Source organism: Accipiter gentilis, chromosome 34 (assembly GCF_929443795.1).
Source record: "Accipiter gentilis chromosome 34, bAccGen1.1, whole genome shotgun sequence".
Lineage (NCBI taxonomy): Eukaryota > Metazoa > Chordata > Aves > Accipitriformes > Accipitridae > Astur > Astur gentilis.
Window position 1 is genome coordinate 5,302,185 of NC_064913.1, and position 27,979 is coordinate 5,330,163.

The 27,979-nt window shown below is 40.5% G+C and overlaps 1 protein-coding gene across 3 annotated transcripts in view; it reads right to left on the minus strand.

Moving 5' to 3' along the window:
* OSBPL8 (oxysterol binding protein like 8) overlaps positions 1–24,471 on the minus strand; it is a 95,331-nt gene extending 70,860 nt beyond the window's left edge. For 2 of the 3 annotated variants that reach the window (XM_049792013.1, XM_049792009.1), the window contains exon 1: positions 24,279–24,471. The gene's annotated coding sequence lies outside the window, so the exon portion shown is untranslated. Of the gene's footprint in view, positions 1–24,216; positions 24,238–24,278 lie in introns of those variants that run through there. The other variant, XM_049792011.1, reaches the window with a different exon arrangement.
* Positions 24,472–27,979: the final 3,508 nt, after the last annotated feature.

The following is a 27,979-nucleotide window of genomic DNA, read 5'->3' on the forward strand; positions in this document are numbered from 1 at the left end:
GTGTGTCTGGTTACCTAGACCATTATTCACTTTGCTTCTACAGGCTAGTTTTACCCAGTGTTCAGCCTAACTTTTGAGGATAAGAACAAGAGAGGCATTAAATAATTAAATTCTCTGCACTTAAGCTTGAACCAGAGAGCACCTACGAAGCCTCAAATATTCAAAAGATTTTTTCTGCTTTGTTGTGATGATGTAGAAAAAGAAGATTCGATCAAACCTTACATAGCCAAATCTAGCATTTTATTTTTACATTTCAAGATGCTGCAATACCAACCAGCAAAATAACCAAGTGGATGCCAAACCAATCTTACAGCAGATATACTTGTATAAATTTTAAACAAGGTTAAACTGGTCAACAACAGTCTTTGAAGAAAAACAAAAAGATGCAGTCAGACTAAATGGTTAGACACATTGCAAACTGTTTTCATTTCAGAACTCCACCACAGACACAAAGGCACATTTGCTATTTGTACCTTGCGTTTATCCTGCCCAAAGAGGACAAACTAAAAAGGTTTAAGAAAGGAGCATGATGACAAATGTAATCACTTTAAGTCAGGGAATCCTGCCTTTCTTCTAACAGTGTTAGAAGTTTTCTTTCACAACTGTAAAGGTACTACTAATAGCCCTCCCACCCCCCCATCTACCTAGTCAACTCCTGTTCATCTAGAGGTTTGCTTTAGAAGCCAAAACGCTCCTATTGATATTTCAGAGTAAAAAAAAAAAAAGTTGTTCTGCACTGTGATGAGAGGCCAGCTAGTACTCCCTATGGTTTCTCAGCTGTCATGTTGGCAGCCTATGAAGTTGCAGCGTGACACACTCTTCTAGACACAGCTGAAAGGGGTTAAGAGATTACTAGTCCACACCTGGTCCTCTGCCTTCCCCACTACAACTGCTGCCTTTCAGACCTGCCCACAGGCCTGTCTGTGCAGGTGCTCCCTAACTCTCTTCTGTCAGAGGGACACCCATTATTGCAAATTATTTTAAACAGACACTCTCAAAACACAGATGATTTAAACTGAGCTAAGCCATGGGACTTTGCACCTGCCTTTCTGCTTGCAGGTCTGGCATGGCAGTGGTAAAGAACAGCTGAAGGCCACCTCTTCACCCACCTCCATTCCAACCATAACAGCCTGTGCAAGAATGGACTATGTCTACAGCTACAGACTCACCCAACACTGACTGGAAACTACTGCGGGAAATGGAGTCAAGCCAAGGCAAAAGGAAAAGCAATGTTGTTGTTAAATGTTTTTCTGAAATGAAAAAGTAAGATAAGTCAGCAGAGATGTTTCCACAGACAAGATGGGTAGGTGGCAGAACAAGTCATTCTGTTTCTGATGCCAAAGTGGAATCAGTTGCCGTCCTGAGACACAAGATAGATCTGGATTTCCTCTGCATGGAACTTTCCAAAACAAAAATCCAACCTTGCTTTTTCTAAAAGGAAAATTTTTCTCTTTTCCCCTTGACAGATGTTACTGTCAAATAGAGTCAAAGCATTAAAAAGGAGAAAAAAAAAAAAGACACTTACTATTTCAAGCCTATGAAAAACACTTTAAGCACATAAGAACTAATTCATTGTGCTGAAAAAAGCCTCAATAAGGGGATGCTGAAAGTCTACTTTAATACTTCAAATGATGCAGAATACTACCTTCAGTGATGAAACCCTCTAAACATCCTCGTTATAATGCAATCACAGATACAGAAATATTTTAAGTCTCACATGCAGGTCAAGAATAGTCAACTTAATGAAGAATAAAGTTTCAGAGAGCTATTCTGAGATTATATATACATGATGGCAAGTAATCACACTATTGCAGATAAATGAGTTACCAACTGCCAGATGAACTATATGTGACTAGATGAGTGCTCTTTACCTATTGCAAACAAAGTAAAAAGTTACCTTAAACTACTGTAAAGTTTCTGTATCTCAGTGACTTTGCTTGGAGAGATAGGCAACATCATGCAGACAGTTCATTGCCACATCAAAAGTTATTGCAGTTTTTTCCTACATTGCTTCTTTCCAAGCTGACTTAAGCAAACACAAGCAAGATTCCAGCTTGCCACGATTTCAGAATACGCACCTGGTCAGACAGTTGTAAAACATTTCGCTTACCAAGAGTTTACAAACAATTTGCAGTTTTAATATGAACAGTAAGCAACTATCTCAGGCATTAGAGCATGTATTACTTACACTACAATACCATTTATGCTTAAAAATCTCTGTTGCTGGGGGGTGGATAAGAACATTTTTCCAAGACTGTGTCCAAAAGACTACACAATCTTCTGCTTAAGAAGAGCCACCCACTTTTCTCACCTATGGTCCCTCTCTCATCTTTGCAGGAGTTACAGACACCTGGAGGAACAGGATGACTGTCCTCCTCAAGAGTGACCAAATCTTTCTCAGTCCATTCCTTGACAATGGTCACAGATCCAAAGTAACTAAAGCAAATTCAAATTAATACATTAATGGCTATATGTACCCTCTGCATCACCCAGCTCTAAAGGTCAAAGCTTAGAACATGCAGGAGAGACCATACTAAAAAAACAACTCCCCAAAACCCCCCAGACTCGCACACCTTCAAAAGAGCAGAAACGTGTAAGAAGGTGACTACAAGTGACATACTGTATCAGATTTTTGGTATCACATAAGGTTCCACCACAGTCTTCCCAGAAATTACGATAACTAACCAAAGCAGATACCAATCTTTACTTTTCTTACTGTATCTCTTAACCAGTAACTGTCAGTGTTTGACTAGAAGCTCCCTCGAGTACAAAGTATCTTTTTGTTCCATATCTGTATGCTACCAAGTTCCGTTTGATCCAAATGTGATGAGGGTTCTCAAGTCCAAAGCAATATAAACAGCTACTGTTGAATAAACAAAGAGTTGAAGGGGAAGAAAATCATCTTAATGCACATCTACAGCAAAAAGAAGAAAACGAAATTCAAACAAATAATATACCTCCAAAACTGAGTCAGTGCAATGGAGCAATTTTCCAAGTGGCAATTCTACTAGGTTTTTAATCTTTCTTTTGCACTGTGCATTTTGCGGTTTCTCAGAACTGAAAAGGATGGGTAACTCATTTCAGAGACGAGATATACCTTAAGAGGTCTTAAGTTTTCATACCTGTTGAAAGGATACCTTAAGTTTCATAAAGTGGAGGGGGAGGCAGTTGGTTCTGTGCACTGAAAAAAAGACCAATCTCAAAATATGACTTAGGTGACTCACTAAGACCTTTCCAAGAAGAATACAATGATTCAAATTCTGAGTGTGATGCCATTTAACTGCATTCATTTAGAAATAACACCAGATTACAGGTTTCCAAAGTCTAACAGTGGTAATAGTTTTTTGTTAGCAAGCACTGTTGAGAAATAGCATTAATGTGAAGTGAATAAAATAGACCATCCTTCCTCATCCAGAGCCCCCAAAGACCTACCAGTACAGAATCACTTTCCTATACCCCAATGGCTTAGTTTCACCGAAGAACTGAGATTACCTCACTGGGTCCGGCTAATTAAGTACCATGAACACACTTCACAAGGGCTCAGGTAAGAGAGTAACTGCAATCCTAATTTCTGCTCTAACCTGAAATACATAAAATAGAAAAATCAATGCAAGTTCTAAGATCAAAAGCATAAAAGGCGACTTAACGCAGAGAAGCCTCAGTCGAGCTGTGCTTAGCTGCAATAGTTATATCGTGTTTGAGAGGTTTTTATGAAGTGGAATTTCTGCAGGATTAAACACTGTGGATATTTCAAACAGGAACCTAATGTTTTTTCTCATGTACAATTTAGTTTTATTGTCTTGACAGCAGTGCCTCTTCTTGACATTAAAATAGAGTTGATGACATAAGAGATGGCATTTCTGTGGATTTCTTTTGGCTAGCACTAGAAGGTAGTTTCCACAATTTCAAGATACAGGATATCTGTACGAGAATTTAAGAACAAAAGGTCAGAGAAGCCTACTGCAATAGGAAAAACCCTAGAAATTCTAACTTAAAGTAGCAGCAGGTTCAAACAGGCAGCGATAGTATCTGGCTTACACATCATGGTTTATTAAAAAGATTTAGAAAGTCTAATTTAGATTTCCATTGTTTATGCCAAGTTTAGGGTTTTTTTAACTTTACTGCTTACCTAATTAAAATGAGCCGATGAACCTAATTTCTGGGGTTTTTAGGTGTCAGTGCTATTCTACATGTTTGCAATTCAAGATCTTTCATAGGTTTTGGGGGGGTTGGTTTTTTGTTTGGTTTTTTTTGGTCGGTTTTGGTTTGGGAGTTTTTTGGGTGGTATTGGGGGGGAAGTAGTTTTTTTCTGGGTGTGTTTTCTTCATTGTTTTGTGGGGGTTTTTTTTAAGTCACAAACAAATGTGTCAAATAGCCTTCGTACAGGCTTAACAAGGACTAGTGCTTTTAGCAACAAACATCCAAGCTTGTCTTTCTGAAACTGAGTAACTGACCAACTTTGATTTGGAATTGCTGCAAGAATCTCACATAGCTTTTACTTTAACACGATGAACCAATAGCATTTAAACAATATAACCTGATCCACAAGAACTGTAAAATACTGTCGCATTGCAGACTTGGCAAGTGACCTAGCACTAGACCTCTTGTTTCCCCACCTACTTCTATTCAACAAATTACATGTTCCTTCATGACATTTCTTTGGGCAATGAGAAGCACCTAGCCTGCCACAACAAGCAGCTATGGAACAGATATAACCGTCACCAAGTGACAACTTACCTGCAACTCACAGCCCTCAGAAATCAGCTCAATATCGCTGCCTAACATAGGTTAGGCAACTGCTCACCCTATTTGCAACGACAAACAAGCAACTTCAATAAAAATAATTTTTGCCAGAGCTGAAAATAGAAGCTAAGCCTTTCACAGCTCAAAGCCAGCTTTCAAGCACAGGAGTTAAACACATTTGTTCCCAAAACTATCCCATTTCTGAAGAGCAGTTCTGCTTCAGGGACCAATATTGAAGACACTAAATTCATTCAAGCAGGAAAGAAAGTATGTGTCATGGTTGGGATAATAGGGTTCTGTTTCTTGACAACCAGGGAGTGGTTGTAAGGTCACTTCATATAGCACAGCCAGGAAAGCAAAGTCTTGACACTTCCTTGGAAGTTCTTTGAAATGCTTCAGAGCAGAAAATAACGAGAGAAAAAAACCTAGTATCCTGGACAAAGACGTATTCCATTCAGGGCCAAACAAATATTGAATGGACAAGACACCCTTTCCTGCCGTTCCTCCCAGTCTACTCAAGTACTGGGAATTCTCCTTCCTATAAAATGGGTTAAGGAGGCCAACAGATAGCCTGAGCATGTTATTTAAGGTGAATGCTACCCTCTCAGCTGTGCAATCCCATAGGACTGTGTGATAGGAAGTTTTGAATCCTGCTTCCCCACCATCCTCTATCCATCCCCTCAATACACAGCTAGTTAAGGGAAGTCAGAACAGCATGATGCAGGTTGCAAGAGACATGCCACAGTTTGGGAGCCCAGGGACAGACAGAAGACAGACACAAACGTCTGGAAGGAAGGATGCAATGCTTGTGAGCTCCAGCAAATCTAGTTTGTGTTTTTACAATAAAGAATACTTCTAAGAGAGAATATTCTAAGAGAGAATTTATTTTTAAAAGATTAAAAACTAGATGCTTCCCTTCAAGACATTATCTCATTCCAATACTGTCACCAAAACTGACAAGAGTTATCAGTTTAACAGCATTTGATAGTTTACTTTCACATTTAAAAATCACACACAATACCAAGATAACACTAGCTTAACTACCAAGATAATATTAGCATAAAGCAACTCAATACCCTGTATCTCTGTCCCGGCAGTTAACTACACCTCTAAGTACCATGTTACACATTTTATTCCCTTGAAGGCAGTTTACACATGTATTTCAAACTCTATTCAGTTAGGAAAAGAATAAAAGACTAATTCCCATGCTTCACAATGTAAATGGAGCTAGGCAGCAATAGCTCAGGTCTCAGAGCTATAACTGAACAGAAATGTATGTACCAACTTACTCGTAGCCAAGCATCCACTTCCTGGGGCACATCCCACCTCCGATGCTCACTTTCACACACCACATCGAGATGTCAGAAGGAAGAAAACTGAATGTACCCATTTATATTTCCTGCAGGAGTAGCTGTAAGAATAACTGGCACCACATGTTTCCAAGCGTGAGCTATGCTAAAAGGGATGACTACAGAAATCTCGTGTCCTGTGTTTTCAATCCATTATTGACTGAGGGCCCAGACTGAATATCCAAAACCAGTGGGCATGGATACAAAGCAGTGAACTTCAGCAGGTACACCGTACTTACAACTAGAAGCTTTAACTTTTAAAAACTCTGATTTCTTCAAGAAGTCTTGCGATGAACATGTAAGAGAATAAAGGTTTGCTAGGGCTTTCTTCCAAAATTGTAAAGCAAAGGCACATGTTGCTTTCATTGAAATCAGTATTTTTAAGTATGCAGAGCCCTTTATTCTCAAAACTACTTAGGTATGCAAAATCTTTCCCATAAGTATTTCTTTCCTTCGTTTTGCAGCCCTCAACAGAATTCAGAGGACAAGCTGCCCTCTCCTCCTGATGATCACAACTTGAGAATACTATAAGCCAGTAGTTCTTAATGCAATGGCACGTTTTACACTCCCATGATAGCTTTTAGAAAGTCTGTGACATTCATAACTTAAGCTTTTTCATTCCCAGATTGTCTGCAACACACATGGAATATGAAATTAAGATCTAGTAACTCCAGGAGCACTATTAACTTCATAAAATCCAGATTTTACATGAATGGCCACTTGGATATGTCAATGTCATTTATAAGCACCAAACTGTAAAATAACTGAGAAGCTTATCCATTGAAATCACCTAACCAAGATAAGCACATAAGCATTCCAGTTGCATCATGAAGTAAGAAGCCACTCTCCCCCCACCAAGGAGAAAAGCACTTTCACATACAACGAGAATCGACTGTTTCCAAATGTTGATAAGTATAATTAACCTTCACAACCCTGTCTTTGGCCTTGAACATTAAAGCTGAATTCAGCTTGAAAACCAATTAAAATGCTAAGCAGTCTATCCACTTTGGGACTGGAGAATGGCATACTGCATTCAATGTAAAAAAAAAAAAAAGCAGCAAAGCACAATTGTCTCCTTAGACACCTTCAAGTATCTGTTAGTTGTTTTACTAAAAATCGTAACTCATAAATAAATCACATTTTAACAAGAACTGAAAACATTCTTCAATTCTCCATGAAAATCCTGAAACATTTAGGGTTGATGAAGGGAACTCTTTGATCCTAGCAAAGCTGAAGGTTTAACAGGAAAAAAAAATAGGCATAGAAACAAAGGGTAAAGATGAGCTAGGTGGGCTATGAAGTTTTGATTTTGCCTTTTCATGCTTATGTATAACAATAGATATTAATCATATCAATACAGGCCAGAACTCATTCTCAGCTTGCACAGCACAGTTCATGTTCACAGACCTTAACTTCATTCTCCCCTAGTAACATAACCTTATTCCTTCTGCCTTTTGGATTGAGTATTGACAAGGAAAGCTACTTAAAATTTATGTTGCCAAACCTGCATTTTCTATGGCTACCATTTTTTAATTAGCAGAATGACTAGACAGGCAGATGGACCTGGAATTCTCATTTTTCTAACTGCTTCTTTCCCAGGTGTGAAAAGCATGGAAAATCCCGCACTACAGTACTTAATTGCAAGGTAAGGCTTCAGACAGACTTCACAGCCAACTAAAAGCCTACACATTGAAAGCTTCATTAAAAAATATAAAAGCACATTTAAGAGTGGTAGAGTGAGTGTTCTTAGAGATCATCTCTGTGAATCCAAGTGGCTTTAAAATAATAAGAAACATCACAAAACTACAAGCAATTGCCCATTTTCAATAATATCTCTAAGAGTGGCATCATTCCAGTTTAGACACACAAAGTGCTATAAACTGATCAAAAGTGGTTCTGATCTTTTAAAACAGTTTGTTGAATATTAAATTTTTCTTCCTTCTTGAGACAAAAAGATTTTTAGCAACTTTACAATGGGTATTGTATTTCCTCTTACAAAAGAGAAAAATCATGTTGACCTGCCATGAAATTCAGATGGATGTGGATCTCTAGCTGATGATCAGGTTTCTTCTCAACCCCTTGGTTTTGTTGCAGCTGAAGCAATCACTATGTTATTCTGTTACCACACCCCTGAATAATGAAGGGAATGGAAGATTATAGTCACACCCCTAAATAATGAAAGGAACAAAAGATTATAGTAGACCAATATCCAGCCACTTACAAAAGCCTTTCAAAGTATCCAGACTCTGAACAAGGGCCATTTTGCGTGACAAATACTGTCACAGGTGCAGACCAAAAGCACTCCGTAGCTTTGCCTAAAAGTAAATTACTATCATTCCTGGTTTCCACACTTTCCCATTTGAGCTTGAAATTCATATTATAATAAAAGATTTTAAGCCAGGTATGAAACTCTGCTCTTTTAATAGCATTATGATTTTTCCATGCTATTCTGTACAGGAGGCTGTCACATCATGACAACAGAAGAATCTGCATCTCTTTATAGTTTCTTCTTGCATCTAGTCCTTCACATTAATCATCATTATTAGTTTTTATTGTCAGAGCAAGTAAATTCATGGGGGGGGGCAATTAAAACACTAAGTAGAAACATCACTTTTTCAACAGAAGGATAAGTAAGTAAAGTGATTTCTCATCCTCTAGTGAATCTGAGCCAATTATCACCATTTTATAGTTACTACGCAGTTTTAACATCAGAATTTTGTTTCCAGTGACCTGCATGTTATATCTTGGTATAACTTCATTCATTCACTACTGGAGTTCAGAGTGGCTTAATTTCTTTTCAAATATACACAATATATCTTCTTAACAAGCATCTGTTCAGGTATTTAGACAAGCTTGAATTAGCTATTCATTTTGAAAGCACCCCCTTTATGAGGCGGCTAAAAGTCAGAATCATCTTCACGCCAGAGTTAAATGCTTGAAATAGGTCTTAACTTCTTGACAAGGAGTTATCTCGATTGCTGTCAAGTCACCCTTTACAGCTATTGCACATAGTTGTGCTGTAGATGGCAGTATTTTACACAGTTTATCTCTCTACCTTAACCTAGTTTAGGTAGCACAATATACAGAATATACGGTAAGGTTGCTGCAAGAACCTTCAGCTTAAGCATTTGCAGAACACACTGTACGTAGTAAGAAAGTATGCAAGATGTATTAATTTGAAAAACAAAATCTTGGTCCTTTCTCAGCCGACTAAAGGCATGTACCATAATGCCAATTAAACATAAAAATTTTAAGTTACTGCAGGTGAGGCAACATCCTTAAAACAGAGACCCACAATAAACTGTTCCTGTGTATGGGATTTGAGCACACTCAAGACATTGTACTTCAGCTGACCAAAATAAAAATAAGTTTTCTGCAGTAGCCTCAAATTCCCAACTAGAAAGTGCCATTCTGCTATAGAAGGTTATATCTGGACCCTCTGGGCTTCCAATTTGTCTGGAATCAGGGCACAGACTTTCCAGAAAATACTGGCCTGCACAGCAAACACCTGAGTTTTACACTAATCTCTCCAACTCCTTTAAGGTGCCTCTAGTCTGTCAGCAACAAGCTTTCCATGCAGAACCTCCCAGAAGCAGTCACTCTTCTCTGAAAAGTGACTTTGCCCACTTCATGACACACGTGGCATGAGCTTCACAAAAATGAACCACTGCTCACTCTGGGAAAACCCAAGTGAGATGCATTCAGGTATATGCTGCCTTGGCCTCTAATTCCCTTTCTTCGTAAAATTTTAAGTGGAGTTCTTTGATAAAAGGAAACTATGCTATATGCCACTGCTACAAATCTTACAGATATTGCTGCACAGATTGAATTAAGAGAACAACTATGAAAACCCCACACTGCCATCATTGTGGGTTCATATTTATTTAATAATGGGTAGAAAAATGGCTCAATCACTAGCAAAAACAATAGTTTTAGGAACCATCTCAACAGCAATTTCAATGCTCCCCCAACTAAAAACTCTCTCCTAGCTGTCAGCCTCATTATGCATCTCAAGCGAAGTACGTAAATGTTAGTTCAAACAGGTTTATTCCCAGGACACCAAGCATGAGAGCTTCTCATCATAATGCTCACAAATCAGAATTCATAAGAGACCAGCATTTCCACTTCCTATAAGAAAGGACAGCCTGCTTCTCTTAAGATCAAAATTACTGTCACTGCTACTCAGCAAAACATTCGCTGGAAACTACAAGAAGCATAAGACATCAGAAACAGTGATGAAGGAGGAACCCAAACCAAGACACAATAACATGGCATCTTTGTTAAGTCTGCGAACACAACAAAGTCCAAGGCTGCAACGGAGAGCAGACTGGTATCACTGCATTCCACCAGAGTATCAGCAGTAGGGCTCCTACAAATAAATTTCTGCTGATAGCAACCTCCCTGGACACAGTACTGGGAGGAGTGGAGTGTTACTATTTTTGCTTGTACAGCTTATGCTTGTAGTAATTTGTTTGGGGAAGGGAGGATACACTTGCTGACATAAGCACCTCCACTGCAGCTTCTCCCACACTGTTACAATAGCATGATCTTTGCAAGTTAAGCAGCAAAGATTGCAATGCACAAGATTCAAGCAGAGACCTTTAAAAATTCACAGCAGCAAAATATGCATGTATGTTGGCAAGCTCCAATCAGTGAACACCTGTATTTTTCTCCAGTGAAAGTAAAGAAAGGCAGAAGAACAGTGAAGAACACTACTGGGTTTCTGAGTTGCTAAGACAGGTAGGACAGCAGCCAAGAAGGAAAACAAATATGCTACTATATGCTTAAGTGAACGAAGAAAAAGAGATGCATGGGGCTAAGGAGAAAACTATTATGGACATGGAAGGAGAAGGTAAGGCAAGGTAGTTGTGTATGATGCTGAGCAACTTCATTATCCAAGCAGAAACCCAAGAATAGAGTTGGGATGGAGAAAAGGCATGTAAAAGTGTCAGACAAGTGTAACAAACAGTTAAATGACACAGCAATCATCTAAAAGATGGCTACAACAGGACAAACATGGAAATAAAAAAAAATTTCTTTTAAAAACATGGAATAAATTTCAAGCAAACATGATCCTAACAGGAAGGAGAATAAGCCCACCAGAGCTACAGTAGTCTTTCATTCTGTATGGCTAGCAACAGCAACATTGTGTCACAAGACGAAAGCAGATGCTGAATGAAGTTGGAAAACTGTATCTACTACACCCTTAAGTGGTAATAGAAAAGCCCCATAGTCTCTGCTCTCCTCCTGCAAGACGCAACTCTTGGGACCCTCCACGCCAGAGAAGGGGTGAGGATTCAATGAGGGCTTACCTGATTACAAGTTAAAACCCTGATAACATACACACACCTTCCTTCACTCAGGTCTTTTTCCAAGTTTTCACCAATATGAAAGTTACTTAGCAATTACTTTCCACTACTCCAGATTTTCTCTGGAAAATCTGCTCTGCCGCAGAACACGTGGTGCAGGCTGCAGAAGGTCAGCTATAGCAAGTTCCAAGTCATGAAAACACCAGCTGCTCCCTGACAAAAACAAACAAACAAAAAACTCCCCCCAAAAACCCCTACAACACCAAAAAACCACCTCCCTTCCTTCCCTTCACCCAAAAATTCACAGACATAGGCTCAAATTCAAACATCTCTATCAAGGCACTAAACTATATTCAGAAAATCATTCTACGAGTCAAGTGCTTTCCTCTACAACACTTCCGCCAACACCTTAAAGCCATATGAATCACAACAGATGCTACTCATCTTGCAAGGAAAACAACCCAAGCTTCTTAAGTCTGCATTTTAAAGATAGAAATATCTGCTAAGCAAGCAGTTTACATTTTAATCACCTATGAGAAACTAACAGTAAAAAAAACCCTGATGAAATTGATTGTTAGCACTCGTAACTTAAGCATTTTTTTAAACCCACAAAAATGAATAATAGTCCAGACCTACGTGCAGTATCTCAGACATATTTCAGCTATCACTTCTGGACACTGCATTGAGAGTAACGTCAGATCTCTGTCACTCTAGTTTCCCTTTCCTCTACCAAGTCTGACAGCACAAATGCTTTTGTACACACTATTTTCACAAAAGGTCAACTGCCAGACAATATTCTGTATTCAGAATTTTAAGCAAAAATGAAAAACTCATTGTCTTTAGTCTATAGTTCTCACGAGCAACACACAAATCAAGTTGCCTTTTACATTATTTACTTAAGATGCAACAGGCCTTAGCTTCCTGAAGTTTAAAATAAAAAACAAAAGAGCCAGAGGTTTGAGAGGCTCGAGCCTCCCATTATTAGTCAGCAATATGGAGTGACCGCAGTGTTACTGGTCTCTTTTTCTGAAAGCTAAGCCATGCAGTAGTGTAATTTTTCTGCTGGATCTTCAATAACCTGATGCATAAGGTATTGTTGCAAGTTCTGCTGAAGAAGAACAAAGGTACTAGACAGAAAGATATGATTTTTAACTGTTCGCAGCATGAGAATTGTTGTGCTGGTTAAGAATTTCAGAGGCATAATGAATTCTTGTACGTATAATAAGAGGAAGGAGGACTCCACAATTTATTATAGAGCATAATTAAGGAACAGAGTTCAGAAATAAATCCACATAAGGGAACAAAGAAGAACTACAATGCCGAAAGATAAGCAGAGCAACATCTGCAATGTATTTTTCTGAGCTTCCTATTGGCAAATATTTAATCTATACAAGATATAAAGATCAGTAATTTCTTCTCTTTTTGAATGAAAGCCTACAGGTGATACTGGGAAGCATTCACAGAATAATGCAAATGAAACAGTACAGCTGAATGTTGATGTTTGCCTTATTCTATTCATGCTCTGATTCTCTATGCTGCTTATATGACAATTAAAAAAACAGAGGTTCTTTCAGTATATTTACATTAGAGGATAACACAAGCCCTGTTCATAAGTGGGTTGTATTTACAAAAACAATGTCAGTCACAGAGGAAAGTGGCTTAAGATAAATGAGAACGAACTAGTTCATTTCATAAAGAGGGGTTAAATAAATTTTGATAATTAATAAAATACATAGTCAAAAATTATGCATAAAAATCTGTTCTGGTCACTTTTTATTAACAAAAATTAAGTATTTATACTCAATAAATGCTATAACATACACTCACTGATTTATTATACTTGAAAATAGCAACCACCTACCAGGTCTTTAATCTTCTTTTTGATATAAATCAAGCTCTGTTTGGAAAGAAAGTAGAAATCACAGTAAGATATGCAAGGACAATTCTTCCAAGTTCACTGCAGACAAATAGAATTTATATGCCAAGAGAAAAAAGCACTAAAGCTTGTTTTAATTCAACACGAACATGCCTCTGAAAACCAAAGCAGCACGATTTGTAACCTGTGATGTGACAGTGACCAGAACAGAGGTCTTCCACAAATTTAAAAAACAAAACAAAGCAAAACTACCAAAAACCAAACCCTCTCACACCACAGGCCTCGTTTCCTTACACCGGTTCTTAGTTTACATAAAAAGAAAGCATGTTTTCCTATTCCAAGCTGAGAACCAAACAGAGCTGATGACACTGAAAGGAACTGATTATTAAGCTTAAAAGAAAATATTCTTGTTACACACAGAGAGGAATATCAAGCACTGTTCTTTAAAGTACTGACAGTAAGCGTGTATAGTTAATATTTAATTCAAGTAGCTGACATGGTACAGACCCATCTGTACACTCTCTCAGGTTTATTTTTCACTGGTTTTTCCCTCATTTTATAAGGCAGCTCATTGCTCTCCATTCTGTTTTCTACCTTGATTAGCATGTATAAGCTTTCTGCTTGGTGCTGCTTTGCCTCAGCAGGCTTTCTTTTTTGATGAAAGGAGAACCTTTTTCAATCAAGGGAAAACATTCATTCTTGTGGATGATTTCAACAATCCATCTTAAAACCTCTCCTTAGAGTCAGTAATTTTGTGCGTTATTCAAATAGGTGGAATCGGCATTTCTGTAGAGGAGGTTTCTTTTTGCTTGTAAATATCACAGACCTTAAGCTCCTGTAGTTGTTTGCATTAAGGTTTATCCAGCCACTTTTCACTGCAGCACAGGTTAGTGACAGTTAAGTATAACTACAATCCTATTTGCAAGCTAGAATCAAGGTACTGTTTTTAAAAACAGCAAAAAGTAAAACTTTATAGGTAGGCTAGTGTGGAGTCCTTAATTCTGCATACAAAACAAGATTCAAATGTTAGCTTATTGGCTTCTCTTTACAGTCACAAAGACTACATTTTAATTACTGATAAGAATTTCATTTGATCACAAAAGAAACATTACAAAATTGTAATTTTGGTACAGGAAATATGCACCACTATGTGAATCTTTCAGCCTCCAACAGGTCATAATGGACAGTTTAACAAAATCTTTAGTGTAAATTTTGAAGCTAGAATTACTAGCTTAGAATTGCAACTTCTCATGTATCATGCAGACTCAACTTAGAAAATTTTTTAAAAAGACGCTAATCAAAGCAAAGAGGTACCTTCAGAGTCTACAATTTGCATCGTACAGATTAACCAAAGTTGCTTTTCTTATCCATACAAAAAGCCTCTTTTTCTAAAGGACACTGCAAATAACATGAAGGACTTCAGGTCACAGCTACCCCTACTGTTGCTTTAGCCTGAAGACTGAGGATTGCCATCTAACAGTTTACAGGAGGTTATCTGCTTCTAACATATTACTAGCACACTTCTTTTATACACACAAATATATACATGCACACAGGCAAATTATGTTCTATGGGTTAAGCAAGTCCTTGCAGTAAAGCAGATACTACACAGGCACTGTCTGCATCACATACAGACAGCACATACCACCATCTATCTAACACGGGAAAGCATATTGCTTCTAAAAAAAACCAAACAACAACAAAAAACCCAGTCCCCTCCCCCAGCCTAGTAGTCTTCCAGAGCATCTCAGCTATCTGGAGAGAATACAAGGTTATGATCATGGCCTCTTCTAAAACTATAATCTTTTGAAAACAGCTAAAGCCATGCTTAGTCAGAGGGTACCTAGAGTTACAAGAAATGAGACAGAAGATTCCTTGCAGCAATTTAACCGTGACCTGTGTAGGAGACGAAGTCAGGAGAAAGACGGTAAGTAACCACGGAAATAAGAACTGGCAGTGTAGCTGGAGTTGCAGGAGAAAGTAGACAGGTCATATATCACAGGGAAAAAGAGTAATCCCAGATGCCTTTTCCTCAACAAAACTAACAAGCAGAAGGCCCTCGCATCCTACGTAGGAAGAAGAATGGATGGAAAAGAACCAAAAAGGCCACCTCAACATGGCAGAGAAGAGATGCCATTAGGTTAGGAAAGTGATGCAAGTCATCTTCACTCACAAAAGATGCTCCTCCATCAGCGATGTGCACATTACATCCACCTTAAGTATGTTACACATCAGCGTGGCCAGATTTTCAGTCACATTAAATTAACCCTATCTGCTGCTTCAGGTAAGAATTCAACCGCCTTCCTCAATCCTCCTTCTGCCCTGCTCCTTCTATATTACCATAACTTTCATGGCATTGCCTGAATCGGAAAAGAGTATGATTGGGGGAAAAAAACAGAAGTCAGTAACAGAGAAGCACAGAGCATTGTAAGCTCTCCCCATAAGCAATGGAAATAGCAGAAAAGCACATATCTTATTCAGAGAATTACTCATGGTCTAGCATCTAGAGAGCTGGAAATCACACAAGTCTAAACACTATTATTCATCCTGAAATTTCTTCTTATAGACCTTGAATCTTGGCTCCCCAGTACAAGACCTAAATGACTTCTTCTGATGCACAGACCTCTCTCTTCCCCTCCCAAAGGGGGAAGAGAGCATTAAGAAGAATGACCATTAAGGGAAGAGAGCATTTCTGCATTAACTTCTGCTGCAGCATAACCAGTTACTCAACTGTACAGCTCATACTAGCAAAATTTAATGTATTATCCAAAATTAGACAGAACCCATTATACTATACTCAGAATAAATGTACGTTGGCTGTACAGTGCTTGTAACAAGCCCACAGAGACTAGTCAAAGCCAAATTATCACTGCATTTGCCCCAGGTTTACAGTGCAAAGACTGTTAACAAAAGCTAGCTGAGGTAATGTAGCTCCCCGTGTCAATGTCGGCTGCAAAGAGACTGAGGTATTAGGTACAAGGTATTCACACCAAGTTGATGCCTGTTTCTGACCCAAGTCTACAGAACTTTTCCTCTGCGGTTTTTCCTCCAACAACACCAGCTATTATATGAGGTCTTCAACAAATCATTTTAAAGCTTTTTTAAATTTTTTTAACACTGCTTTGGCTTCTACGCAAACATTGTTTCCTCCAGACTTGGATTAAACCTGTTAGTGATTACTCAAAGATTGTTTGCTAAAAGGAACAATAGCTGTGCTATTTTTCTTCAATTCTTGTCATTTTCATCATGTTAATATTTCAACTCAGGACCACCCCCTTATTTCTAGGACTAGTATATTAGAAAAAGTTAAAGTTTCCCTTAGTTACCATCCTACACTCATCATCCTAATGTCTGTGGATACTGTATTCTGTATTTATACATGGACTATGTATTAATAAGATCAGCGTGTTTTAAGTATTTAAAGTACATATTCTTTTTCTGAAGTTACTCAGTCTTCTAGATTGTAATACAAAAAAAATAAATATCAGTTATCTTGAGTGTCCAATATGCTTCAAAAAGAGCAGTGCAGCAGCTTCCAGGACTAGTGGAAAAAACAGGGTAATACTGACACTAGTCATATTAGAGCATAGAGCAGGTGACTTCTTCCAAAAACGTTAAATTAGACATCCACATATTCAGGGGAAAAGAGGTCCACTTTCTCAAGTGCTTGGTTGACTTCGCAGGCTCTCTTCACCTGAAAATGACCAAAGCCTGAAACAAAGCTTCCCTGGTCATCCACACCACCTCCACCCAGCATCACTCCTAGCAATTACATTTAGTTGAGCTCCTAACTGTAACTCCACAGAGCCAGCATTCAGTAAAGCACACAGACAAATGCAGGTTCACATTCAGCAGCCAGGGTGGGGGTGGCAGTACAGACAAGGAGTCAGCACTACTGCCATCTTGCTATACAAGAAGCACAAAAATTAGCTGTGCCTGTCTACAAGGTGGGAGATACACCAATGGTAAACTGCCTAAGAGAGGACAAATAAATCAATCCATCAAGCAAATGAGCTGCTTCATTTTCACACTACACATGTGATGGTGGGGATGAGGAGGAAGAGAAAGCTAAATAGTTCACAGAGTCAGGCCCAAGTAACATAGACTGTGTTATATACATTAAGTCATAATAAATTTGTTTCAACCAAAACATTTTCCATGCGTTACACGGTCAATTGCACTACTCTAAATGGATATCTATACTGGCTCAATTCACTTCAGGGATACAAATAAACTTGTTCTTGTGATTGCTTTCCACTGGAAAAAATACTGAAAGAAAACATCATGGGAGCTCTCAATTATGCAAAAGAAACTGCTTACATCAAAAACCTTATAATGGAGCTCTTATCGGACAAAGGTAAAGTCATGCAAGGAAGGAGACTGATGATCTTCTAGAGCCATGTTAAATATTTGTTTTCAGGCTGTAGTCCTTCTCTTAGACTAGTTCTCCAGTGACGAACAATGGTAAACCCACTGTCCTGGTACAGTATGGCGCTGCAGGATTCGACTCCCATGGTTGCAAAATAACGAACTGCAGTTTATGCAGACTCACTGGTTTAATGTCTAAACAATATCCTAGCTATCACTTCTGTGTTTAAGAACAGTATTTGCTTTATGCAACATAAAGGTTCACGAGTTGCACTAAAACCTCCACTGTGAACAAACTGCCGCCTCCTCTTCTTGGCAGCACTGGTGTCCCACCACGTGAGGAACAAGACTCCTACCCTGCTCCTTTCTACCACACGTCCCCAGGCATGGAGGAGCACGCCGCAGCAGGTCCCTCAGGCAACCACCTCCGAGACAGGTCTGGAAGGAACAGCTTGTGCAGGGGGTGACAAACTTGTGCAGATTTATTCCAAAAGCTTTGTGTGACTGAGAGCAGTATTTTTCCCCCAACTCCAGGCATCCACTCTACAGTATTAGTTATCACCTGCAGGAACAGACCATGGAGGACCTCTCATGCTGTGGCCTGTTTCAAAGAAAACACAGTGGCTCTCAAGCAGGTATTTACATCAGAATTTAACGTACAAGAATAAAGAAAAAAATATGCTATTTAGTACTGAAAAGGGCTTATATCTGCCATCATGTATGTTCATACTGAGTGATCTTTTCCACTATACCATAACTAGACAAGGGAAGCTAAGCTCTCAAGTAAATGTGTTTCTTAATTCAGTGCCACTTAAGGAGTACCTCATTGCAGATTTACAGCAGCATCATACTTTTTTCTAACCTTGCAAAGACTGCAAGACTGTAAAATCTGAATATATTAACTAAAAAATGAGATCAGTCAATGCAATATTTAAGCAAACGCCCATATTTTACCTAGAAAAGTACTCACTTTGCCTGTACAAGCATCCTTTTTTACCACATGCCTTACCAGTAATTAGAAAAAAAAAATCCACATGAAATTTCAAGCAAAGGAACTTGCTGTGTACCTGGCAACAAGTGCTTCACGAATCATAAAATGTCACATTTCTGCTTTAGAATGCAGCCAGGAATCTTTTATAATTCATGAACTAGACACCAACTGAACCTATAATTTACCACACAAATCTCATCTCAACAATGTAACACTCTAAGTAGTATCATCTAGTTATAAGTAGTAAGCTTTTTGTCTTAACTCTCCAAATCATCTATAAGAAATACAACATCTAAATAACATCTTTTTGAGGAAATATATGCCAACCGTTGAGATGAGGCCCTCTGTAGGTACTTAAAAAAACAGACCTACTATATATGAGATGAAGCCAGGTTTGGAATAATGCTTCTGCCATTTGATGAGGCAATTAAATCATTTGAAAGCTTTATTCGTTACTTTGGAGGGGAAAGCAGCCATGAAAAGCATCCTTTAATTTATTAAAGCTATTCCTAAGATAAATAAAGCATTCCTAAGATAAGTAAAGCCCAAGCCACAGTCAAATACCCCACTCAGTTTACTTGGCCACCCACTTTGTATCAGCTTTAAACACATGAATATTAAAACCAACCCATTTTCTTCTGATGTATAATTCCCTAAACAGCCAAAACTGTCAAGCAAAAAAAGTCACACACAGTATGTATGCTTCCCTAAGTTGTGCAAGAACACCACATTCAATAAAAATATTTTTTCACATGTTTAAATGACCAGTAATATAGCTGCACTCCCAAGTCCAAGCCTTTTAAAAAAGCAACCTGCTGATCTTTAAAATAACCTTCAAAATACTATGGCTTCAGTTTGCAGGCAAGCAAAAGATAACTCTGGAAGAAACAAGCTGTTTGCCCTTATCTCAGCTGAATAGTCATATTAACAGCTTCTGCAGTGCTAAAACACAAAGACTGGGTGACAGGATTATTGCACTGGAAAACATATGAACATACAGATAGCATACGAACCAGCCCAAGCTTAGATGCAATGAGAACACTTTCAAACGGATGAAAGAAAAAAGAGGAAGATCAGATACACACACTCCTGTATTGCGTCAAAGTCACTGGAACCTTGAGAACTTCTGAAGAGACAGATGTAGCATTTTTAGTGCATGAAGGATCAGTGCTGCACCCTGTGCTGAGGCAACAAGCCGAGATAAAACCTCATATCCACAATTAAGAGTGTGAAGAAAATGAGGTTTATTTATTCCTAACACCAGAAGTCCAAGCTATTTCCCCAAAATGAAAATCTCACTTCCCAAATGCCTCTTACCATCTGTCAAACACTTTTAGCTGCTCTCAAGAGGCTTCTTATGCTACTATATACATTACATCTGCAACAGATTTTCTTGTTGTACAGATGGAATAAAACATTGTTTTATAACAAACATAGCAAAATACTGCACCAGATTTCAACTGTGTACAATCCAGAACCAGTTACTCTGAATAAAACACTTCTGACTAATGTATCTGCTGCTAATCAGCGCCCTATTACAAGCAGCGTTTCCTAAACATCACTCGCTCAGTTTATGGGATTCAACACTGCACATACATCTTCCCTTTAAAAGTCAATGTCAGTTCTCAAAACATCAAGCTGCACCAAGTCTCTCTACTATGGTGTGAAATTACAAAAATGAATTAATTGAGACAAATTACTGGAAAAGCATGGAACTTGCTGTTCCCACGAGCTGGCCAAGTGTTTGTTTTAAGATAAAGCTACACAGAGCTGCTTCTGCTGTGTCTAAACTGATGGGAGTTTCTTAGGCACAGAAACCATCTCCTTGATCAGAAGTTATTTTGCAAAAACATTGCCAAAATGATGCAGATTCTCCAAATCCAGGGTCAAATTAAGTCCACAAAGCAGAAACAATGCATGTCCTCTACTAATTTCCAGTATCATGAAAGTGAATGTTAGTTTTTCAAAGTAAATAACTTATTTTCTTCTACTTTCTGGTTACAATTAGACCTTCCAATATCTTGAGAAGTTGTGAAAGTCACATTAGTCTCAATATTTGCTCATATGTTTTCAATGGAAGCAAGAGGCTTACAAAACCCTTTATGTTGCTCCAGCTGTAAACTCCAAGAATGACTCTCCACTTTGTATTAGTGGAAGAGCTGTAAGCAGCAGAGGGAAGGAAGGAAACTATTGAGAGGCTGAAGTTAAACAGAGAGGTTATCAACTTTACCCAAAACACAAAGACAACAGAAGAAAAAAAAAATATAAAATCACTCAAAATCCAGAAACAGTCCTCTAAAATGAATTAAAGCCTTTGGCAAAAACTTTTTTTGTTGTTATGGGGTTTTTGTTTGCTTGTTTAAAAAAAACCACCAAGACTATGCCCATCACCTCTTTTATCTTAAAACAGATGTATTTCTGAACTATATTACCATCAACTACCTGTTATAATAAAAGTTAATTGAAAAGGCTGTCTAACAAAAAAGAAAAGCTTTATTAATTCAATATCATTACAACCACATCAGAATGGGGAGCCGGGGGGGGGGGGGGCAGGGGGGAAGACAGTTCACTTGGTAAAGAATTGTTTGACATTTAGTAGTACTATTTTTTACTTCCTCACCAATTCACCAAAACAGCTTAGGTGAAGAACTATGCTGTTTCATTTCCTGTAAAAACAGGGACTGTATAAATACTTGCCTTAAAGAGCTTTCAGCTACTGCTCCCCTCCTCCCCAACAGTACACCTGCCATACAAACAAGATCTTCATTAACAGCATACTGTATTATGATCCACAGTTTACCTCACCAAGTTTTCCACATTACAGTTTGGGGAACAAGATCAACTTCTGTGCTTGCACTGCTTCTATCATATTGCACGTACTGAAGAAAAAGCCACACTTTTAGGTAGCAAGATTATCCCGTTTCCCAGAAAACTGTCACTATTTCTTCACTGAAGGTCTTTTTCTGTCTTCCTTCACAATCCTCTGGTTTGTCGAACACTAGAAGTTGTTCTGTGTTTAATCATAAATTTAAATAACCCAGAGCTCTACGCAGGTTCATTAAAAAAACCCAAACAAAAAACAAACAAACCAACCATACTGCTTGGCCCATTTAACTATATGATGGCATGTGATTTCTGCAACAAATTTATTTTCTGTTCCAAAAGAGAAGCCCAAGAGACTAACAGATAAATTATTTGACAGATAGCCTGAAGTGACAGCAATTTCACAGCATGGGGAGAGAGAAGGAACAAAAACCCCTTAGAAATCTCCCCTGTACACTTCAGGTACCAGAAGTTGTGCAAAATGCAGTGGGGGGACAGGTGGTAAAACAGTAGTCAGCGAAGAGGTGAAAGCCTAATAACTGACTTGGCAGAGTTTATCAAAACTTGGCTAGGTGCTCTATGCAAAGATTTACTGGAGGGAGAGTAGGCTGGAACACAACTTCACAGAATACAAAATATGCATAGTCTCTCCTACTAGGTAATTGCACAAACATTCCTTTGAAAGCATGAGAGCAGACAAAACGAAAAGAGTAAGTACTGCAGCACCCAAGACACATCTTGATCACTTCAATAGAATTAAAAAAAAAAAAAAGGCAATCTAAAAGAGAGCAATCTTCAATAAACTTTTTTCCCCCCAAGATTACTGTCTATTAATTTCAGGATTTTATTTCCCTTTGAAGTAAAACCCTGAGATAATACAGTAAGCAGTAATGAAAGAACAGCAGCACATCAGCCTGACTTTGTCGTGATTCAAATCCCTGTAAAAAGTGTACAAGTCCAACATTTTTTCCTGCAACATCAGAAAATTCCTCCTTACGTTGTAAAAGTTAACAAGCTTTAACAAGCATTTATAGAACAGAGTTTTAAGTACCCCAGAAGTTCACATTTGTGGGCAAGAAACCCATGAGCTAGATGACCCTTTTCTGAAAAGTCAGGTTTTAACCAATTTTACAGAACAGCATGTTTTAAAGGAGCTCTTTCCCTGCTCCAAAAAAAGGAAGAAAAGAGGAAAAAAAAGAAAGATCTATTCATCACTAGATCTAAATTAGATGTCTCAACAAATTTACTTTAAACACCTTCATAACTCCACAACAATAGAAAAATTAAGCCAAAGAGCCCACAAGTGACCGCAATTGTGCATCTCTCTTTTTGTGACTAGTTTCAATTTTGAAGCAGACTGCGTTAAATCAGCATCTGGAAAGGAGGGCTCTACAGCAGAGTTATATACTCACAAAACAAATTACTTCAAAGCTCAGGGGTTTTGATGAAAAACTAGTGCATGGCTGAAACAACAAACATCCTCAGAAGTTTGCAGGGAACTCTAAAGTGAAACAGCACACAGAGAATTTCACCAGTCCCTTCTACAGCTACTCGATAGCCAACAAGCGAAATCGTGTTGTTGGCCTTCTTTTCCCTTCATTTAAGGCCAGTACTATAGCAACTCTGAACTGTCACTAGCTGGAGAACAGACCTCACAAAGACAAGCAGGGAGCAACACCCATGCACACGTCTCCCACACTTGCCGTGGACTAACAACTCAGTATCAACTACTGTCTTTTCAAAACTTTGCAAATCAGGTTGATATTAAATAAGCATCAGCAGGGCCCTAACTGTGTAACACTTAATGGATCAAACAGATTCATATTTCCTGTGATTAAGTTGAAATGAGTGAAGTCAAGAAAACTTCCCGATGAAAATCAGCAGTTTTACAAGGTTTTCTGTCCTCGGCCCAAAAAACTCTGTTTTGTTCGGACAGTAGCTCGCAAGCAGCAATATCTCAGGTTAGAAACCCCTTCAGTGACACACAGGAATCGATGGCTTTCGGAAAACCTCAGGACTGATTCCTCTCAGAAAAGGCATTCTCTACAGCATTTCTATAACATACAGTTTACGAAGACTATTACTTCAAGCCAAGGTCTGAAGCTCGTCGGAATTATCACCGAGTGCATTTAAGCAAAACGCCTTCAGACAACACAAGAACGCACTCTTTTGGAAGCGAGCCATTTATAAGGCCTGCTAATAAAGATATAGAAGAGCGGCTGGCAGCAACGAGGGACTAGGGACAATAACAGGGATTTAGGTTTCATTCCCCGGGGCGTTGCTCAATCAGAAGATTATTTCCCCGGAGCGAGGGGAAGGAGGTTACCGACAATCAAAGGAGCTAAATTTTACCCGCGTTCGGTACTTAACCCGACCGTTTTCCGACCGCGGCTTGCGGGTCCCCGCCGGCCCAAGGTGCGCACCAGCCGGTCAAGTAAAACCCGGACGATCGTCAGGTGCCTCCGCCGAGGCGCGGGGGCTTCCCGGCGGGGCGGGCTACCGGTCCCAAACAAACCCGAGCCCTAACGCGGCCGCGGCGGAGCGACCACCCCCCACAACCCAGGCGCCAGGCCCAGCCGCTACCGGAGACCCCGGGGGGGCTCGCAGAACCCCCCTCCCCCACACACACACCCCCCCTCGGCAGCGCAGCACCGGCGGGGACCTGGCCGGGCACCTCAGCGGCAACACCCTCCCCCCACACACACACACACCCCTCCGCCGCGAAGGCTGCGGCGCTGCCCCGCGCCCCAGACCCACCGCTGCGGCACGGCCCAGGGCCCGGCGGCGGCGGACCCCCGCGCTCCCGCTCTCTCTCTCACCTCTCCCCTCAGACGGGTCCGGCGGGAGGCACGGCCGGTGCGGTACGGGGAGGGGGGGAGGGGGGGGGGGGTGCGGCGGCCGGGACCCCTCCCCTCCCCGCCGCAGGCTCCGCCTGCCGCGCGCGGCACCGACGGCTCCTTCCCTCACACACACACACGCGCGCGTACGCGCGCTCCCGGATCGACCCCCTCCCGCCTTTACGCGGCGCGCGGTCGCCGCTTGATCCCCTCATCTGCCGCGGCGGCGGCGCGCCCCGCCCCCTCGGCGGCGGGGTCACGTGGGCGCTGCTCTCCCCGCCCACTCCCTCCTCAGCGAAGCGGGCGGGCGGCCGTTAGGGCGGCCTCGGGGTCGGAGCCTGAGGCGGCTCCTGGAAAATGGCGGGGGCGCTGGGAGGACGGAGCGATAGACGACCCCGGGGCGAGGACGGGGTTTAGTGTCGGGGGGGGGGGGGGTCTGGCAGTCGCTGAAGGGGGCTGGAGGAGGAAGGCGGGAAGCGGGACGGCTCTGGATCTGGGAAGCGGCTGAGGGGCTTGGGGAGGGGGGGGGAAAGAGGGTCCAGAGGTCGTTCCGCAGGGAACAAAAGGCAGAATCTAATCCGAAGGGCGAACCGAAAACGCTTTGGGGGACGCCCGGCGGGAGGCCTAGCTGTAGGGAGCTGCTGAAGTTCGCAGTGTGGGAGTTGTATTTGTGTCTTGGGAGAAAAACCCTTTTCTGTCCAGCGGCACTACTCCTTCAAGTATAAACTGTGAACTATGCTGGAAAAAGTACAGTCATAAATAGCACGGCAGCATTGTATTAATCATCAGGTGTGGTTTTAAGTAATAGCCTAGGCAGCCAAAAAGTAGTAACAACGGAAATAAAATATGCTCTGAACAATACCCATAAATCAGCAAGAGATGCGGTCACCAGTTAACACACCAACAGGAACCCTGCAGTAGGTTTTTTTTTTTCCATCTCAAAATGTGTCCCCTACTAGCAGTTTTAAACATCTCCACAGTAATGTAAAACCACTGTAAGCAGCTTGCACGTGTTACTGTATTTAAAATAAAATCAGTTGTGTACCTCGGGTTTTCATCACCTGCCAGTTGAGCTAACTGAAAACAGTTGCAAAATGCTGAATAACTTTTGGAAATGCTGAGCATCTTCTTGCCACTTACTTCAAGGGAAAGTACTGTCAGTACATTAAGAAAATGCCTGGCACCTTCAGCACTGACCTGCTAACTAATGACGCAGAAAACTTGTCAAAGGATTAATATTTCCAACTCTGAAAATAAGCCTTCTAGCTCAATCTATTTTTCATAGAATTATCTGCTGTACCTCATTTATGTAGCAGTGTCGCTAGGAGTCCATTATCTTGGGCTAATGTTCCACTCACATTCTTTTCATTTTGTTCCTTCAATAATCTGAGTTAATTAAAAGGCTGAGTATTATTTCCCCAGTATTTTTCTCTTTTTAGTACTTCTGTAGAAGAATAAGTATATATTCCTGACTGTGGAAGATTGGTTTTTCTTCTCAGCGATGAAATATAAAATGTTGAAAAACACAGGGAACTATTTTGTTTTCATCATTAGATATGAAGCTTCTTTGTAGAAGTCTTTCTATAATTAAACAATACTTCTCCCCAAAGGAGGGCCCTGGAATGAGATGATTCCCTTTGAATTATCTCAAATTATCCACGAGTTACACACGTGGGCTTTCTCGCTGTAGAGCTTCCATTCAGAAGGCTGGTCGTGGTCTAGCGAATGGGCCGAGTCTCGCTTTGGGAAGCAGTCCTGCTCCTGTGTGCACGCGTCTTGCCTTGTGACAGAGCAATTCTTTTAAAGCTATTTTCAAGCACACCGTATTTCACACTTTGAGAGCTCCATAAAAATCGTGGAGTTCTTCAAGTCATGCTAAACACCCGTGGAGGGGTCACAATTCCAGATGTACGAAGTATGTGGCACCAGGCAGTGGTGCACAGCTGGGAATTGGTTCACTTGGTGAGTATGCCAGATGAATCCATACTATGCCTTTTTTTTCTCCTGGAGGTCACCAGTAAACCGTTACTCATTCCTTACAGTGCTTTCCTGGCTTTATAGAGTTCTTGTATTCCTGTCTGCGATAGAGGGGGGAGGCTGGCAGCACACCAAAGCAGCAATAGCTTATGGAGGAGCTCAAGCAGCTTAAACTGATGTTTTCATAGGTTGCACAAAGCCGCATCATGTCACAGAAATTCTGCGTTAAAGGACCTCTTATAGCGAAAATAGGGGGAAACGACCACAAAGTATCACATTTTTCGTATTTGAGGACACAGAGCACTGATGAGTAGTGAGAGTTTGTACCTCATTCATCAGGGCTGTCAGGTGGAAGAAATACTTCACTGTCACCATAAATACATGGACTGGGGAAAGCATTTGCCTGCATTGTGTGCATCTGTGACCATGTATAGAACAACAGGAGGCCCACAGGTAGCAGGGGAAGACTGATCTATTTTTCCTGCAGGAAGGCCACAGCTCCCAACCCCTGTTAACATAGGGATCAGGAAAAGGATGTGGAAGCTGCTGCGTGAAAGGGGGGGAGCTCTCTTCCATCTTTGAACTAGGCTTTTAACGGGGGCATATTTCTATCCCCTTTAAAATAGAAGGAATTCAGGTAACTTCAGGATGGACCTGATGTTTGAGGTTCTCAGGGAGCAGCAAGAACAGGACTGTTCCCCAAGGTGCAGGTGATCTCAGAGCCAAAGTAGATAACCTCGCTGGTAGGGCAGGGACCTCGCTGCCCAGGACCCTCTCTCGCAGCACCTAAGCAGGACAGACCTGGAGACAGAGGTCACATTCAGCCAAGAGTCCAGATCATAAGGCAATATCAGGATGAAGAGAGAGGTCCAAGGTGAAGCCAGGAGCAAAATCCCTCAGTCATGGTTAGGATCAGGTCCAGCAACCACCAAGGCAGAGCCAGGCTGAAGTCAGTCCACAGATTGAGGCCTGGATCAAGAATTACTACAGCACAGACACAACTGCACTGAAAACAGTACTCTTCTAACACAGCTCAGGTGAGGATGGAAGGCCCAGGGCCGAGCTTAAATAGAGCTCCTGGGCCCGTGGGTGTGAGTAGAAGCTACAGGTGGGGCTGTTTGGAGCCATTAAGGCTCATTAGTGCACTCAGGACCCACAAAGAGTTCATCTAGTCCCTTTCTTCCTTATAGGGTAAAATTTGCAATAATATATTGAAGCAAGCCTTTCATCTCAGTTACCTACAGCTGCTCCTTCCTGACTCAACTCTTGCAAAAGGAAGGGTGAAATGGTGAGCAGAAGATCTGTATGATAGACATGAGGCTCAGCCGTGGGCATGAACAACTTCACCTGGAGCGTGGGAGCTTATGACAGTGCCACCATCTCACAGCTCCTTCCAAGTTCGTGTGTTCTCTACTGCATGTTCAGAAAACAAGATAAAGTACTTTAGAGATGAAGGTGTACGACAAAAAGGCAGAGCGTTTTGTTTTGTGGTTGTGCGTATCTTTGTGGGCTATGTTCAGAGCTGATAGATGCTAGAGGAATACAAACTACCTCTGTTCAGAAAAGAAGATAAGAAAATTTGCATTGTTCTCAGGTAACATACTTGCAGAGTCACTAAAGGATTACTCATTGTAATCCTGCTAGGTGTTATCTTATTATCTAGTGGTAACACATACCACATGGGGCTTTACTGGTAGAAGAAAACA